At 35.5% G+C, this 18,690-nt stretch overlaps 1 protein-coding gene across 6 annotated transcripts in view; it reads right to left on the bottom strand.

Moving 5' to 3' along the window:
- LOC144226839 (uncharacterized) overlaps nucleotides 1–18,690 on the bottom strand; it is a 394,135-nt gene that overhangs the window by 287,183 nt on the left and 88,262 nt on the right. Inside the window, exon 4 of one of the 6 annotated variants that reach the window (XR_013333758.1) lies at nucleotides 15,968–17,012. The exons of the other annotated variants lie outside the window; for them this stretch is intronic. The gene's annotated coding sequence lies outside the window, so the exon portion shown is untranslated. Of the gene's footprint in view, nucleotides 1–15,967; nucleotides 17,013–18,690 lie in introns of those variants that run through there. 6 annotated transcript variants of the gene reach the window in all.

Below are 18,690 nucleotides of genomic sequence, written 5' to 3'. Positions count from 1 at the left end.
CACTACATTTTTAAATGTTTGGTAAAATTTGTGTGAAGCCATTTGGTCCTAGGTTTTTGTTTGTTGAGAGTTCTTTTGACTACTGATTCAATTTTGTTGCTGGTTATCAGTCTTTTCAGGTTTACCATGTCTTTCTGTTTCAATTTTGGTAGCTTATATGTTTCCAGTAATTTATTCATTTCTTCTAGGTTGTCCAATTTGTTTTCATATAGTATTTCATAGTATTCTTTAATACTTGTTTATATTTCTGTGGTGTTAGTGATGGTTTCTCTTCTTCCCTTTGTGATTTTATCTGAGTCATCTCCCCTTTCTTTTTGATAAGTCTGGCAATAGGTTAATCAATTTTATTAATTTTTCCAAAGAACAAGTTTCTGGTTTTATTGATATGTTATTTGTTTTTGTTTGTAGTTTCTATATAATTTATTTCTGCTCCAATTTTTATTATTTCCTTCCTTTTGCTGGCTTTAGGCTTCATTTGTTGTTCTTTATCTAACTCCTTTAGGTATAAGATTAGGTTGTTTATTTGAGATGCTTCTTCCTTCTTCATGTAGGCCTGTATTGCTACATACACTTCCCTCTTAGGGCTATTTTTCCTGCATCTCAAAAGTTTTGGACTATTGTGTTTTCATTTTCTTTTGTTTGTGTGTATTGACCTATTCACTGTTTGACAGCATGTTGTTTAACTCTGTATTTGTGGCCTTCGCAATTTTTTCTAGTGGTTGATTTCTACTTTCATAGTGTTATGGTCAGAAAAGATACACAGTACAATTTCAATCTTTTGTATTTTTTGAAGTCTTTTTTATGACCTAATATGTGATCTATTCTGGAGAATGCTCCGTGTGAACTTGAAAAGAATGTGTATTCTGTGATTTTAAGATGAAATGTCCTGAATATATCTGTTAAGTCCATCTGGTCCAGTGTGTCATTCAGAGCCATTGTTTCCTTGTTGATTTCCTTTTTAGATGACTTGTCTATTTGTATAAGTGGAATGTTAAAGTCCCCTCCTATTACTGTATTATCAATTAATACCTTATGTTAATTATTATTGGTTTTATATATCTGGGTACTTTGATTTGGGTGCATAAATATTTACAACTGTTATGTCTTCTTATTCAAGTGTCTACTTTATTATGAAATGACTGCCCTTCTTTGTCTCTTCCTACAGTCTTTGTTTTCAAATCTATTGTGTTTGCTATAAGTATTGCTACTCTGGCTTTCTTTTTTTTAATGTTTATTTATTTATTTTAGAGAGAGAGAGAGAATGGGAAAGGAGAAAAAGGGGAGGGAGAGAGAGAGAATGGGAAAGGGACAAAAGGAGAGAGAGAGAATGATCCCAAGCAGGATCGACACTTCCACGCCATCAGCATGGAGTGTGACACAGGGCTCAAATCCATGAACCATGAGATCATAACCTGAGCTGAAATCAAGAGTCAGATGCTTAACCAATTAAGCCACCCAGGTACCCCTCTGGCTTCCTTTTGACATCCATTTGCATGATAAATATTTCTAATCCCCTCACTTTCAATCTGCAGTTGTCTTTTAGTCTACAATTGTAGGCAGAATAGAGATAGTAGACCTTGTCTCTCTGTCTCTCTGTCTCTGTCTCTTTCTCTCTCTCTCTTTTAATCCATTCTGACATCCTATGTCTTTGATTAAAGTGTTTACTTACAAAGTAATTATTGATAGCCATGTATTTCTTTCTTTCTTTTTCTTTTTTTTTTCTTTTTTACTTCTTTTATCATTGTTTCAGGAGATTTTCTCTGATTATTTCTTGTCTTTGTCACTTTTGGTCTCTCTTCTGCATTCAGAGAGTCTCCTTTAATATTTCCTGCATGGTACTTTAGTAGCCATGAATTCCTCTATTTTTTGTCTGGGAAACTCTTTATCTCTCTTTTTATTCTAAATGATAGCCTTGCTGGATAGAATGTTCTTAGCTGCAGATTTTGCCCATTCAGCACATTGAATATATCATGCCACTCCATTCTGGCTTGTCATGTTTCTGTTGGGAAGTCTCCAGCTAGCTTTATGAGTCTTTCCTTGTTAGTTAGGAACTTCTTTTGTGTGACTGCTTTCAAGATTTTTTTCTTTATCACTATATTTACAATTTTAATTACAATAAGTTCTGGTCTTGGCCCGCTTTTGTTTTGATGGGAGTTCTCTGTGCCTCCTGGATCTAGATGTCTCTCTCTGTCCCTAGATTAAGGAAGGTTTCAGCTATTGTTACTTCAAATTAATTTTCTACCCCCTTTTCTCTTTCTTCTTATTCTGGGACTCCTATAAAATGAATGTTATTACATTTGATGGAGTCACTGCATTCCCTAAATCTATTCTCTTGTTGCCTAATTCTTCTCTTTTTTGTTTAGCTTCATTGCTTTCCATTACTTTGTCTTCTGAGTCACTAATTCATTTTTTTTTTTTTTGCTTCTTCTAGACTACTGTTCATTTCATCAAGTCTGTTTCCACTTTCATTTACTGCACTCTTAATCTCTGATTATTTTTAATTCTTTTATCTCTGTGGCAAGAGTCTAACTGATATCTTCTATTCTTTTCTTAAGCCCAATGAGTATTGTTATGATTTTGGTTTTAAATTCTCCATCAGGGATGTTACTTATATCTGTTTCACTAGATATCTAACTATGGTATTATCTTGTCTTTTGCTTGGGATGACTTCCTTTGCCCTGGCATTTTATCTAAGTCTCTGCCTTCTTCCATGTGTTAGAAAAGACAATTATGTCTACTGAGTCTTAAATAATGGTCTTATGAAGAAGAGGTCATAGAGTGCTTAGGGCCTGGAGCTTCAGGAAGTGTCTCCCATGTGTGCTGTGTGTGCTCTGTTGTTGTGTTTTGTCACTTTATCAGGCCAATCACCTGCAGTACCTCTACTTGCCTGCTGTGAGCAGTGTTTGGTTCCTGGATTGAAAGTGGCAAGTGTTAACTAGGTATACTCTAGTCTGCTTGTGAAATGAGGCCCTGCAGAACTGTCTAGTCAGGAGATCTGATGTGGGCAGAGCTTTGTGCTGGTCTTTGGTCGGGAGGGGCCTACCATACTGGAACTGAGCAAGTGTGACTAAGAAAGTCCCACCAGAATATGGGGGGTAAAGCTCAGTGCAAGCAAGTTAGGCAGCCTACCTGCAGGTACCTCTGTGTTTATGCTGAGGAGTCGGGGAGGGAAATGTCACTGGCCAGCTCCTTTGTTTCTGGAGAGGTGAACGCTGCCTCTCAAGGACATGCTCTGAAAAGAGCAAACTCTTTCCCTGCTCTGTGCTCCAAGTGTTCTTTAGATTCATATTTCCATGTTGTCTTCCCCTGGGTTGTTTGCCTGCCTTCTCCCTAGGAGCAGGGCAGTACCCTTTAGGCTCTATGACAGCCAAACCCACTGACCTTTAAAACTTCAAGTGTTAAGTCCTGTTGGTTACAAGAGCTCAGCCCCTCTTGTTTTCCAAGCTAACGCTTTTGGAGAAACAGTCTTGTACATTCCCCTTTGTCCTCCTCTCTGTCTCTCTTGCCCTTCTCCATGACCGTGGCTCCTTCCGATCTGCAGTGATCTCGATCCATTTATCCCCTAAATCATGTCTCCAAACTTCCTACTTATTTTTATGTGGTCTCTCTTCCTTTATTTGTATAGTATGTTCTATCAGTCTTCAGGTCAATTTCTGGAGTATTTAGAATGATTTGATAGCTATCGTTTGTGTGATGAGGGAAGCCTAGGGTTGTCCTACTCTGCCACCATCTTCCAAAACCCCTCTCTCACATCTATTATTCAACAAAGTGCTGTAAGACATTAGACAGAGATATTAGGCAAGAAAAAGAAAGAAATGTATCCAAATTGGAAAGCAAGTAGTAAATTTGTATTTGCAGATGGCATGACCCTGTATGTGAAAGCCCTAAAGACCTCTCAAAAGAATGTTTAGAACTAATCAACAAATTCATTAAAGTTGCAGGACACAGATCTTTATCCAAAGACCAGTTGCTTTTCCATATATCAATGAAAAATCACAAAAGGAAATTAAGAAAATTATCCCATATAACATAGCATCATAATGAGTAAAATAGAAATAAACTTAACCAAAGAGATAAAGTGCTTATACATTGAAAATATTAAGATATTGATGAAATAACTTAAAGCAGACACAAATAAATGGAAAGATATCACATATTCATAGACTAGAATAATTAGTATGGGTTAAATGGCCACCCACACTACCTAATCTACAAATTCAATTCCATCACTATCAAAATCTCAATGGGTTTTTTTTACAGAAAAAAAAAGCACTCTTACATTTCATGTGAGTCAAAAGCCACAAAACAGACAAACAATTTTGAGTAATAATAACAAAGCTGAAAGCTGGAGGCATCGCACTTCCTGATTTCAAACTATAATGCTATAGTGATCAAAATAATATAATACTGGCATAAAAAGTGACATACAGAATAATAGAATAAAATAGAAAGTCTCTGGGCACCTGGGTGGCTTAGTCAGTTATGTGTCTGACCCTTAATTTTGGCTCAGATCATGATTTCATTTTTCCTGGGATTCAGCCCCATGTCTTGCTCTGTGCTGACAGCATGGAGCCTGCTTGGCATTCACTCTTCCTGTCTCTCTGCCCTTCCGCTGCTCATTCTTTCTTTTTCTCTCTGTCATTCTCTCTCTCATCCTCTCAAAATAAATAAATAAACATGAAAAACAGAGTAGAAAGTCTAGAAATAAACTTATGTATAAACAGTCAACAATCTTCAACACAGGAATACACAATGGGGAAAGGACAGTTTCTTCCATACATGGTACTGGGGAAATGAAATATTCACAGGCAAAAGAATGAAATTGGACCCTTGTCTTGAATTATAAGTACAATTAATTAAGTCAAAATGGATTACAGGCTTAAACATAAGACCTGAAACCATAAAACTCATAGAAGACATAAGGAAAAAACTTCTTCACACTGTTCTTGGCAATGATTTCTTAGAAGTGAATCCAAAAGCAAAGACACAAGCAAAAATGGACAAGTGGCACAAAATACAAATAATCTACACAACAAAAATAATCAACAAAATAAACTCAAAACCTATGGGAGAAAAGACTTCCCAAATGTATATATACTAAAGAGTTAATATCCAACATATATATGTAATTCTTGCAACTCAAGAATAAACAATGAAATAACCCAATTAAAAAATGAGCAAAGTAGCTGAATAGATATTTCTCTAAAGGAGACACACGAATGACCAACAAGATCATGAAAAGATGCTCAACACCACTAATTGTTAGGGAAATGCATACCAAAACTACAATGATACATCTCATATCTGTTATGATGGCTATTACCAAAATCAAAATAAACCACAAAACAAACAAAAAGTTAACAAATGTTGGCAAAGATATGGAGAAACTGGAAACATGTACACCATTAGTGGGGATATGTTTTCCTACGGCTTCTATGAATAATAGTATAGAGGTTCCTCAAACATTTAAATAGAATACCATGTGATCCAGCAATCCTAATCTGGGCATACATCTAAAGGAACTAAAATCAGGATCTTGAAGAGATATCTGCACTCCCATATTCATTGCAACATTATTTATAATAGGCAAGATTTAGAAGAGCCTAAGTTCCTGTGAATAAATGAAAAAATAAAGAAAATGTGGTAGATACATAAAGTGGAGTATTATTCAGCCATTAAAAAGTAGGACATTCTGCCTTTTGTTACAACGTAGGATTCAGAGAACAGTAAACTAAGTGAAATAAGCCAAGCATATAAGGACAAATACAGCATGATTACACGTATATGATGGATCTAAAATAGCTATATTCATGGAAACAGAAAGCAAACTGATGGCTGACAGAGTAGGAGAGAGAAGGAAATGGAGCATTATTAGTCGAAGGGTACAAAGTTTCAATTGTGTAAGATGAGTAAGTCTTAGAGATCTACTATATAGTATTTTATGTGTAGTTAAAAATATTGTAAACTTCAAATTTTTCTTTTAATTTAGTATTTAATTTTTTGAGAGTGAGAGTGCAAGCAGGGGAAGGGCAGAGAGAGAGAGGGAGACACAGAATCAGGAGCAGGCTCCAGGCTCTGATTTGTCAGCACAAAACCCAATGCGGGGCTCAAACTCACAAACTATGAGGTCATGACCTGAGCTGAAGTTGGCCACTTAACCAACTGAGACACCCAGGCACCCAAAAATTTTCTAACACAGTACATCTTATGTTGTATTCTCATCAATAAGGGTAATGATAATTAAAAGGAATGAGAGGGAGCTTTTGAAGGTGATAGATATTTTTATGGCATGCATTACAGTGATGGTTTTAGAGATATATACTTACCCTCAAACTAATTAAGTTGTATATATTAAATATGTACAGCTTTTTGTATGTTAATCATACCTAAATAAAACTGTCAAAAAATAAAGTCTGAGGAACTGTCACAGACAAAAAGTACCTAAGGAGACATGGCAACTGAATATAACAAGGCATCTTCTATGAGATTCTGGGACACAGAAAATATATTAGATAAAAACTAAATAAATCTACCTGAAAGACTTTAATAAAAATGTATCAATAATGTTTCATTAATTATAACAAACATATTATGCTAATACAAGGTGTTAATAACATTAGAAACTAGTCATGGGTATACGAGAACACTACTGTCTACAAGATTTCTGTAAAACTAAAATATACATATATGCTTTCTGTCTGTGTATATATATACACACACAAACACACATGGAGAGAGAGATTAAAAAATGTGCAGGGTTTATGATAGACTTTCTGCTAAGACCCTTCAATTGTTGCAGGAAAGTTTTTCAGGCAGTTTTAAGAGCCAGAGATACTCCTTTTATTTTTTAATTTTCTAATGTTTATTGCTGAGAGAGAAACAGAGTATGAGTGGGAGGGGCAGGAGCAGAGATAGAGGGAGACACAGAATCCAAAGCAGGCTTCAGGCTTTAAGCTGTCAGCACAAAGTCCTACTTGGGGCTCAAACCCACAAACCGTGAGAGATCATGACCTGAGCCGAAGTCAGCGGCTTAGCTGACTGAGTCACCAAGGCGCCCCCTGAGCCAAAGATACTTTAATACAAAAGAAAAAAAAAATCCAAAAAAACCCTTAAATCTAAAGACAAACTTAACAGAAATGCCACCTCTGAAGCATTTTGGAATTAACTTCTTTATCCCAGAGTTAGAAATAAGCTCAATTATTTCTGAAAATCTAACACAATTAAGTGTTGAATACATCTACCATGTAACCCGCACTCTGGTAAAATAAATATACAAATTATTTACAAAAGCTCATATGGCTTTACAAAAGCCATATGAATGGGTGTGATTTAAATATAGCCTCCATGGCTCACTCTGGCTTGGTCCTTTGGAAAATATGCCTCTACAGATTGGAAATTACTGATTTACAGACAGATAAATGCATATTAAATGAAACTTAATTGAAAACAATGTTTCTGAGCTTGGACTCCAGAACTATGTACATTTGGGAAATTTATTTAAACTCTCTGTGACTCATTTTCCTGAACTGTAAATGGGACAGTAATATCACTAAATTTTAGAGTGCTTTAAGATTGAACATTTTTTAAGGTTTTATTTATTTTTGAGACAGAGCATAAGCAGGGGAAGCGCAGAGAGAGAGGGAGACATAGGATTCTTAGCAGGCTCCCGGCTCTGAGCCGTCAGCACAGAGCCTAACGTGAGGCCAGACTTCATAAACCTCGAGGTCATGACTTGAGCCAAAATCAGATGCTCAACTGACTGAGTCACCCAGGTGGCCCTGAAAATTGAAGCTTTAAAACATGAAGTGATTAGAATAATGCCTAACACATAGTAAAAAGTAGCAATGTCTTTACTATCATCTTACTGCCTTAATATTATTATTCCCTCTGCTGCTACTTCTTCTACTATTTATTATTTGCTTAATATTTATTGGTTAATGGTTGTAATGTGTGATGTCCTGCACTTTACATTTTTAGATCATTTACCTTTACCTGAAACTTGAAAGGGTGTGAAGAACCCGAGGCAAAGAAAAATTTGTGAGCTTGTGAGCCTTCTATGCTGTGCTTATGTGTGGATTTGACTGGGACTACAATAAAGGAAATATTCTTATTAGCTTTAAAGAATATGCAGTGTTTTAAAGTGGATTTAAAACATAAGGATGGAACATAAATATCCAGGGGTGTGGTATCTGGAATCAGACGCCCTTGTTTAAAAATCTGTTCCACTAATAATTAAACTGATGGTCTGGGTAAGTCAATTGACCTCTCTGTGCCTCCTGTTTCTTGTTTGAGAACAAGGTAAGGCTGTGGACATCTAGATCATAGATCAATATTTGCAAAATGATAGCATCTGGCACAGAGTAAAGTGGGCTACCATTAGCTTTTTATTGTTAAATGTCAACTTAATAATCCATGTACTTATTAGAAAAGTGTCAAAAGAAAAAATACTTTCTTCAATCTGTCCCACCTTAAGTATATTTTGTCCTTTTCAACGTGTCTGAATTGTTTGCCTATAATGCTAACTTTCTCTCTGCCTTTCCACTACTTTCCTGATTGTCAAGTTCTCCCGACTGGCTGCTTTGTCCCATTGTCCCGAATCTATTAAACTTCTACAGTGCAGATGGCCTAAACCATTTCTCATATGATGATTCTGAACTGTTATTTGCATTGTTTACTAGTGTTAAACCTTTTTCATACTTGTCGTTTTCCACTTACCTTTAAAATAAGCCCCCTGAAGTCAGAACTCTAGCCCTTCACCCATGCAGTATTTCAGTATTTTGCATGTGAAAATGGACTATGACTTGATGATTAAAGTCTTATAATCAAATGGTTTAGATTTTTATATGTAGTCATTTACTGTAGCATTTATTACTGATATACTTCTGAAATAATACTGCACTGGATGTACATTTTTTTGGCTAATGATATTAACAAGTAGAAATTATTGCAGAAAAATTCTCTGATGGCCCATCTAGAAACCTCTTAGAAATTTGTTTACCCTCTTCAAGATAATCAGAAAATAAAGGCTCTCCAATGTTCTACCATGTTTTCTGTCATATCCATTAATTCAAACTCAGTGCCTAGTTTATTTTAGGTCAAGATATATATCAATACATAGTTTGACAAAGATTGATAATTTATAGGTGTATTTATATTTATGTTCATTATATGTGTATAATATGTAGGAGTGTGATAAAATAAAAGTAGAAATTTGTGTATTAAAAATCATGCCTTCGTATGGCTATCAGTCTACACTAATCAACCAGTAAATCCTCGAATCTTTTAAATTCACTGCATTGTTTCCATATGAACATGTTTCCATGTCTATACAATGTTTTCTGAAGAATGATCATGCTTCTGTTAAGAAACCCTAATGCATTCTCTCAAATCAGCATCTTTAATTTTATAAACTTATTTCTTGAATTTGGTGATAACCTTGTCAATATCATTGATGAAATAAAACTTAATGTTGTGGTTAAGAAATTTTAGCATTCTATAAAAGGTTCATATAAAAACAATATATTCCATTGAAATTTCCAATTAAATTGAATAATATTATGAAGAGAAAATTGCTTGTGATTGAAAAAAAATCACCTGTCATCACAAGGTATTATCTCTTTGTTCTGACCACATCCTACCATCTCAGCCTGGTACTTTGCCCAGTATCAAGTCCTATTGAATAAAACCCTTCAAAAAAAAATCCCACATACCAAAAAGAAATCTCATGTAATGAACTCATTTTTATATTGATCTAAAAACAAGCAAACAAAAACAAAACCACATTCAGTAATTGCTATTAATATGCATAATAACTGATTGATGATAGATCATTAGTGTAACAAAGTCAAATCATACATTAACTTGATTGAATATGTCATAATAACCTATCATAAAACCTGAAGTATAACTGATGATAGTTCTGTCCTCCCATTGTTTAGAGATAAGTTACCAAAACTAGAACATACTCTTCCAGTCATTATGTCAAGGTTCTTAGATCACTGATTTGCACACGAAAATATACAAAACCCCTGCCAAATATACCAACCTAAAAATCTATATTCGTATATTTGAAAACAGCAATCATTACTTATAGTGTATACTTCAAAATGTGTAAAGGAGACTTTGTGACTGTTTGTACTAATTATAAATGAATCAGATATAAAGCACACCATGAAACATCTTTTGAGAACATGACGCCTCAGATAGAACTATTTTATTTATGTTGTCCTTTCACTCAGCTGACATTAAATAAAGTGGGATTATCTTTAGTGTGCAAATTTTTAAGCTTATTCAGGGAGTCCTCATCAATCTTATCCTTGCAATATTAGGTAGCCCCTAAGGAATGTGACTTAAAAAAGAAATCCAGCAGCCAAGAGTGGGGTAGATCAGTGATGGTAGCAAGGAAATGAACTAAGACAGCGTATTTTCATGCCATGTGGTACCTGATGAAATGTAAAATGAATAATAAAGGCACTTAATGTTCATATATTTTCTACCTTCACTGCATCCTTATATCAGTGCTCTATAATTTAACTATCATTTTCACCCCAATCACTATTTAAAAATTCCTTGTTGCTAAATTTTAGTTTGGAGTCATTGGATTTCAGTCACAAAAGTGAGGATAATTTGTAACCAAAGCAGCTATCATGGCACGAGCTGAGTTAAAACATACTGTTTTCTGATAACATCTATTATTTTATATATCTTAACTAAGGGTCTACATGCTGGTATCTTTATTAAGATTAGGTATTTGTTGTATTACAAGGTCAAGGTAAGTTTCGATGTATATCAAATGCTTGGTTTAACAGAATAGTTGGCAAAGTATCAAAATTTCTTTTGGTGCAGGCAGATCATCTTGAGTAGACAAAATTTTTCAAGCACATCTTAAAAAATCTGTATTACACAACCTATTTAGAAGGAGCTTAGTTTTACATTTTAAATAGTGAAAAATTAAAATATGTGGCATAATTTTTCTTTCAGATCATCTGGTCCACCTCTTTTTCCATCCTTGTTCATAAGCATAAACAGGAAAACAGACAGCTCAGATTAATAACACAGAATGCTTCCTTTCATGAAGAGCTTATGAACACCACCCTACATTCAGGAATAATATAGCCTCACGTTCCTAGTGGCTCTTGCTCGTGTTGAGGCAGCTATTATCTTCTGGGCTTAAACAGGAGCCTCATAGCTGTCCCCAGGCACCACCTAAGGAATTGAAGATTCCACTCAAGGACTGGACAAGCCTTCACAACACCTGAGCCTGCAGGCAAAGTCTCTTTACAACTGCTGGGCTTTAAACCCAGATGCTGCACCACCCTATGGATTTAATTAGGCAAACTTTATATAAATTTACATATTCAATTCAACTATAATTCCAGCTAATTGGCTTAAGCTATCTAAAAGATGCAGGAAAAGGCATTTCCCAAGAGGGATACATCATTTCACTTGGTTCTCAAATTCTGAAATCTCTTCTTTACACTACTTACAGTTTTATGCTTTTGATGTGAGCAGAGGGGTAAAAGTTAGATCTCTGGGGTCTTAGTTAGAGTAGGCCCTTATAAGTACTTAGATGAATAATGCAAATCACCTGTAATAAAACAGCAATCCACTATTTCCTAGCCTTGGTGGCTCAAATGATGTTAAATTATATTAATTGATTGATGATCGGTTGTTAGGGTAACAAAGTCAAATAGTACATAAAAAGTGGTATCTGAGTTAACTCTTTCATAAGTCTTCCAAGGAGATGCCTACAAAAGCAAATAGGCAGTTTTCTATCTTTTCAGAACAAAAAGGAATGATAAAATAAGATATAATATATACAGACTCCAATGTATTGTACTCCAAGTTCCAGGAGAGCCTATTGAGCAGTCATGCATTAAACTATGATATAAATGAAGATTGAGAAGGTTGATACACAAATACAAGCTCTGTTTATAAATCTGTTAATCATTGTGAACATTAGGCAGCTATTTAACTTCAGTCCTATCATCTGAATTTTGTTTCCAATAAAATTAAATGGCAGATATCATTTAGGGAATACATGGAGGGTAATCAATTGGTGTTTAAAATACCACTTTAAAATATAATGACTTAAAAACAAAAATCATTCAGTTCACAGATCTGCATTTTGGGCAGGGTTCATTGGGAATGGATGGTGTGTCTCTGCTCTGCTTGGTCTTAATAGTAGAAGCTTACTTGGGGCTTAGAGGATCCACTCCCAAGAAGGCTTAAATATAAACCTGGCAAAGTGGTACTGGATTTCAGCTGAGAGTCTGGTGCAGCTGCTGGTCTGCAGGTCTCAGGTCCTCTCCTCACAGCAGGATGTCTGGGTGCTAAGTGCTAGTGTTCCAAGAGCTAGAAGGTGGAAGCTTCTAGTTTGCTAAGGTCTAGGTTGAAAACAAGCAGGTCCTCCCTTCTGCCTTATTTATTTTAAATTTATTTATTTAAATTCAAATTAGTTAACATACAGTGTAGTATTAGTTTCAGGAGTAGAATCCAGTGATTCATCCCCTTCATATAACACCCAGTGCTCATCCCCAAAAGAGTTCTCCTTCATGCCCATCATCAATTTATCCCATCCCCCTCAGTCTGTTCTCTATTTAAGAGACTCTTACAGTTTGCCTTCCTCTCTGTTTTTGTTTTATTTTCCCTTCCTTTTTTCTATGTTCATCTGCTTTTTTTCTTAAATACTACATATGAGTAAATTCATATGATATTTCTCCTAACTTTGCTTAGCATAATATACTCTAGTTCAATCCATGTTGGGAGCCATTCTGAGCCCACTAGTTGAGAAAACTCCTGGAGAGGTTAAAGCAAGTTTAAACGGTCTCTGGACAATCAGATGATGACTGGTATCCACCCCCACTCAATTATTTCTGCTTGAACATCGACCCCCAAAGTACCTTGTTGATCAGTATCGGTAGAGACTTGTCCCCTTAGTCTGGCCCTGGTATGATGATTGCACCTTGTGAAGGAACTTACTGTGGGAACTTCTTCTTTCGATTATGGGAACAGACATCATATCTCTGGCAGGTCCTGTTTCCCTCCATACTTTCCCTTGAACTATGAACAGGCTAATGACCCTTACTCATAAAAGACTGACTTTTAAATGTACAATTCTGTTTCTACTGTTGCATTAGTCCAAGATGTTCATACAACTCAACATATAAATCAGCTAACCAAAAATGTCTCTCATGCCCTAGCTATTCAAGAAGTCATAAAACTAGACACAAAGGTAAATGCACTCGAAGAGGCTATGCTATGTATTGGAAATGAGCTAAACTCTTTAAAGGTACGGTTGGCTCTCTGGTGCCATAAAGCATATAACTGGAAAATCAAGTCTTGCCCAGAGACAAAGAGCCTAACTTAGAGAGAAGGAACAGATAAGAACAGAACATAAGTTACTACATATACCTTTGCTAACTGATGGTGTATAGCAGCCCCTTCCCTAAGGCCTACATTCCACAAACACCTTCCCTTACCCTGTCAGCTGTGATGAGGATGGATAAGAGTATCTACAAACCTATGACTTAATCTTAGTGTTATTAAAATGTGAACACCCTGTTGTTTTCTTAGTTACTCAACCTCACTATAATTGGGGTAGTTCTGCAAGAAGACTTTGTAAAACCTGTTTCTGTACATTTTCTAAAACATCTTATCACAGAGAACTATCCATTTAAAAATTCCATTTCCTGATGCCATGTTAATGTTTGACCTATAAATAATGTTCTGTTAAAGTTAAATAAATGTTCTGTTAAAAATAAATAATTGTTTGACTCAAACTGACAGGACAGAGATGTCTGCCTGGTGACCAGAAATATTCTTGGGGCTCTCTCCCTCCCTTGCTGACACCGTCCATCCTTCAGGGACCCCTGAACCTGGCTAGAGCTGGACTCCAGCAAATCCATGTGTTGCAAGATCTCATGCTTTTTGATTGCTAATTAATATTCCATTATCTATCTATTATCTAGTGAACTATCTATCATCTATCTATCTATCTATCTATCTATCATCTATCATCTATCACATCTTATTTATTCATTCATCAGTCGATAGACATCTGCCATTTAATCCAAAGAGTTCCACAAGCTGGTGAAACACAAGGCAAACTAACCTAGTCCCACCTTCAGGTGGTATGAATGTTAATCTTTTATGATTCTAACTTTTTTCTACCTCAAACACTGAGCTGCTGCTAAAATATGTGAACTGAAGGTTATGGATTATAAGTGGTCCTATGGAAGTCTCACAGTGGTTGGACATGGAGAAATACAAGTAAATCATATTTGTTTAGGATTTACCATTGAACAGATATCTTGAGGTTATTTTGTATATTATCTTAATATTATTAAGATAATTAAGATTAATAATTAATATTATTAAGATATATTAAGATCCCAGCAACTCAATGGGATATATATACATTACAAAACAAACACACAAAAAACAAAACACTGAGGCACAGAGAGATTAAATAATTTGCCCAAGATCAAGTGGCTTATAAATGGAAAAGCCAGAATTTAAATCAAGACTTTCGTGCTAACAACTGTAACATTCTGCTGTATCTTGACTGGTGCTTTGAACATCTGATTCTAATTCCATTACTAAGTCTCCATGTAGTTCATTGTCTATTCTATTCTCCTACCCATTTGAGTAAGTTTACATAACTTTAACAGAAGATTTCAACTAGTTCAATACAATGTCACCTTTTTTTTGTTACAATTTTTAATTTTTTATGGCTATTCTCATCATGCTGATTACACTTTTCTCCAGCTAAAGTGATCCTCCATAAGGGTGCGATTGCAAACATTCAGGGTCACATAACATTTATTTACAGATCTTATACTTTCATATCAGGCACAGTGCTAGGCACTCATAACATTATTGTGATACAGATTTCAGCATAATTTTATTGTGAGGAAACAGATGAAACTAGGAGGGAACTGAGGGCTTCTAATTTCAACTTCAGTGGTATTTCTATTACTCTGCACTGCTTCAAGGTGTCAACAGCTTAAAAGTATATGCCAAAATGAATGTAAGCTTTGCCTTAAACATTGAGAGTAACACTATTTGAAATTTTATCAACTTACATAATAAATTATGTCAATACCTCGGCTATATAGTATATAGTATATGACATATACTTGTACATATGTGTATATACATATATAAGTTTTATATAAAATAATATTATGGGTGAGACCAAGGGTATGACTTATCTTAAGGCAAAATTTCTCTCCATCTGTGGACCTGTATATGATGAAACAAGTTATCTGTTTCCAAATTATAATAGAGGGACAGACATGAAATACATATCATATTCCAAAATGAACAGTTGGGAACAAAAAGGGAATAATGGGTTCCAGGTAAGTCCAAAACACACCAGAGGAAATTTATTAGATTTTAACACCAGAAAATAATCCCCTATAGCTTAATGCTCTGTCTTCTGAGCCCATGGGACAATGAGCCCATGCTCTTGTCCCAGGGAAGTACTACCTGCGTCTGTGTCTCTGCCTCCCTTCTTCCTTTTTCTTTCTTTTTTTAAAAATTTTTAATGTTTATTTTTGAGAGACAGAGACAGTATGAGTGGGGGAGAGGCAAAGAGAAAGGGAGACACAGAATCAGAAGCAGGCTCCAGTCTCTGAGCTGTCAGCACAGAGTTTGATGCAGAGCTTAGCCCCACAAACCCAGAGAACGTGACCGGAGCCGAAGTCTGACACTTCACTGACTGAGCCACCCAGGCATCAGTCTCTGCCTTCTTCTCGAGTCAATCTTCCTTTATTTCATTCTATTTCTCTTCCTTTTAGTCCAAGCAGGAAGTGCTTGAAACTCTCAAAAACCACTTTTATGCAATGCACGGGCATTATGCTATCAGACAAGAGGGTCCTCCACAAATTTTCCCTGGATAACTGCTTCTCTATTCCTGGATTCTGCTGAGATGGCTGATCCTAATCACAAGTCACTCACCTGATAGCTTTAACAAGAGATTTTCCAGCTATGCACTTGACTCTGTTTCCAGACCTTGGTCTCTGGATAGGCTGATGATTTTCCAAATCATCATGTGCTGGTTTATTTTTGCTTTGCAATCAATTCCTTAATTTATCATTCCTCTTGCATTTTACACTAACAGCAAAATCAGGTTGTACCTCCACATTTTGCTTGGAAATTTTCTCAGCCAAAATTCTGTTCATAAGGATACATATGAATAATAAGTTCATTCTCTACTGCTCTTCCCTATTCTTTCTAAGTCCTCACTAGAATTGCTTTTAACAACCATATATCTATCGAAAGTCTCTTGAAGGGATGTTTTATTGTTTTAACATTTGTTAGGTTCTGATGATAGTTGACACAACACACTAACTCATGGATAGAAGAAAAAAGAATTCCCTATTACTTCCAGCTCCAGGCAAGAGAAGGCTACAGGACTAAACAGAGGGTTGCAGCAGGGAAAGTATAATAGCAATTTGAAGCTATAGGCTGTGTATGTATGGCAAGAGGGTGCAGTTAGATTAGGTTATATAGGCTTCCTTTGGATTGGGTATTGTGAAGGATTCCATGGTTCCAAGGAAGAAGAGGCTATCTTTACATGTTTGGTGTCAGGGCATCTGAAAGTTGAGTTGTACATTGCAATCGGTGTGTTAAAGCCTGATAAGACAAACAGTTGAGGTGTGGATTTAGCAAACTCCCCTTGAAAGGAATTGAGAATTTTTTTAGCAATGATGTCAAAACAGGGTCAAGACAGCATTTGTCAAATATTATGCGATGATCTAGACTTTTGTATCAAGGGCGTCAAAATTTTTCTAGCCTCTATCCATTACCCAATTCCAAAATGACTTTCATATTTTTAGGTATTTCTTAAAACAGCACTCTGCTTCTCAACATCAAAAGCCTAATTAGTTTCTGAGGGCTGCTATAACAAAAGGAACACAAACTGGGTAGATTATCCAATGGAAAATCATTTTCTCATAGTTCTGAAGGCTAGAAGTCCAAATCAAGTTGTCTGCAGGCCATATTCTCTGTGAAGGAAAAAAAGATCCATTTCATGACATTCTCTTAGCTACTGGTGTTTATCAGAAATCTTTGGCTTGCAGCTGTATTATTTTGCCTCCATGTTCACATGGCATTCTTTATGTCTGTTATTTTCTTACATCACCAACAGTCATGTAATTAGAAGCCAGTGTAATTATTGTATCTTAACTTGATTATCTCTACAAAGACCCTACCTACTTCTAAATAAGGTCACATTCTAAAGTTTGGGGAAGGGCATGGATATTGGGGGGACATGAACCAATTTAATATATCTGTAAAAAATATTTCTCAATGAAAACGTTTTGTCATGTAGAGATTGTCAAGAATATAATTTGACTGAAATATCTTAATGGCTCTATGTATATATAGAAGAGCTAAAGTCTAGTGACATGCATTCTTTTATTAAAGTATAGAGAAATTCACTTCTACTGATTTAAGGAAAATGTCCTTTTTTTGGAATAATCTATTATATCATAGATAGAAGTGAAATACTTGGGTAATTTTAAAGAAAATATTATACCCTAAAAGCACCTGATCTCATCTAAAGAAAATATTATAGCTTAGAGGTTAAAAATTCAACTGTTAACTCCAAGACCTGGTTTTAAGTCCTACATTTTTCATTATTACTAGTGATGTGATCTGAGTTTGGTTAACTGTATCATGGTTCCAACTTAGTTGCATCCACTGTTGAGAGGAAAATTACATGTTTTCTGATAACTATATATTTAATGTTTAACAAAGAGTGTTCATTTGATACATTTTATCTGTTATTTGTCACTAATTAAATACTTTTAGCTGCTATTTGGGAAAAAGTATTTATGATTATCCTTAACTCACCTGATGTCTTATTATTTCTTATACATATGTGCCTATCTTAGATAATATTTATGTACTTCTTTATCACAATGGAATTACCAGTGATTACAGTTTTAACATCACTAAAAATTCTAATGGAATATTTGTGGGCTCCTGTAATGCACCCAGACGTATATTCATGCTTGAAAATATATAAAAATAAGTAAAAATAACTACTGAAGGGCTTGTTTCTGGACAGGATGAGGCACATAATGACAAGCTGATACTCTCACTATAATAATTAGAAAATATGTAAATTATAATAATATTTTAGAAAACAGCAAACTAGTGCAGACGTAGTAAGAACTATAGGAGTGAGAACTGAATGAAGAGATAAGCTTTTCTTAGGTGAGCTAATAATCTGTAGCCATTTCCTCCCTGGGATTACTTGTCTGTTCCAGATGCAGATTTAGGAGTGTGCTTGGAATACCCAGAATGACTCTACTGGAGGAAAAGAGAAACCAACAGAGATTTTGAGGTCTGTTCAGGAAGTCATGGTACCTTAATGTCCAGAAAAGCATAGGTGCACAACTAGTTATTCCATGGGACATTTGCTCATGGCCCAGAGGCAGAAGATCTGGCATAAAACTTCTAAAGATCAGAGTAAAGTCTTTTGTAGTGTCCCATTACCTGTGTGACAAAAATTCTACTAAAGAATAGAGATTGGAACAAACACAGCATTTGGTCACAAGAGCCAAGGATTTCGAGTGAGAGATTATAGCACTTGGTGAAGCATGGAAATAAGAAAGAATACATTGAAGAAGGTAAGAAAAGAAGATAGATACTCCTATCACACTTCCTCCCCCCCCC

This window comes from Crocuta crocuta, unplaced genomic scaffold (genome assembly GCF_008692635.1).
Source record: "Crocuta crocuta isolate KB4526 unplaced genomic scaffold, BGI_CrCroc_1.0 scaffold33, whole genome shotgun sequence".
NCBI lineage: Eukaryota > Metazoa > Chordata > Mammalia > Carnivora > Hyaenidae > Crocuta > Crocuta crocuta.
This window is presented reverse-complemented; position numbering and strand designations above follow the sequence as displayed.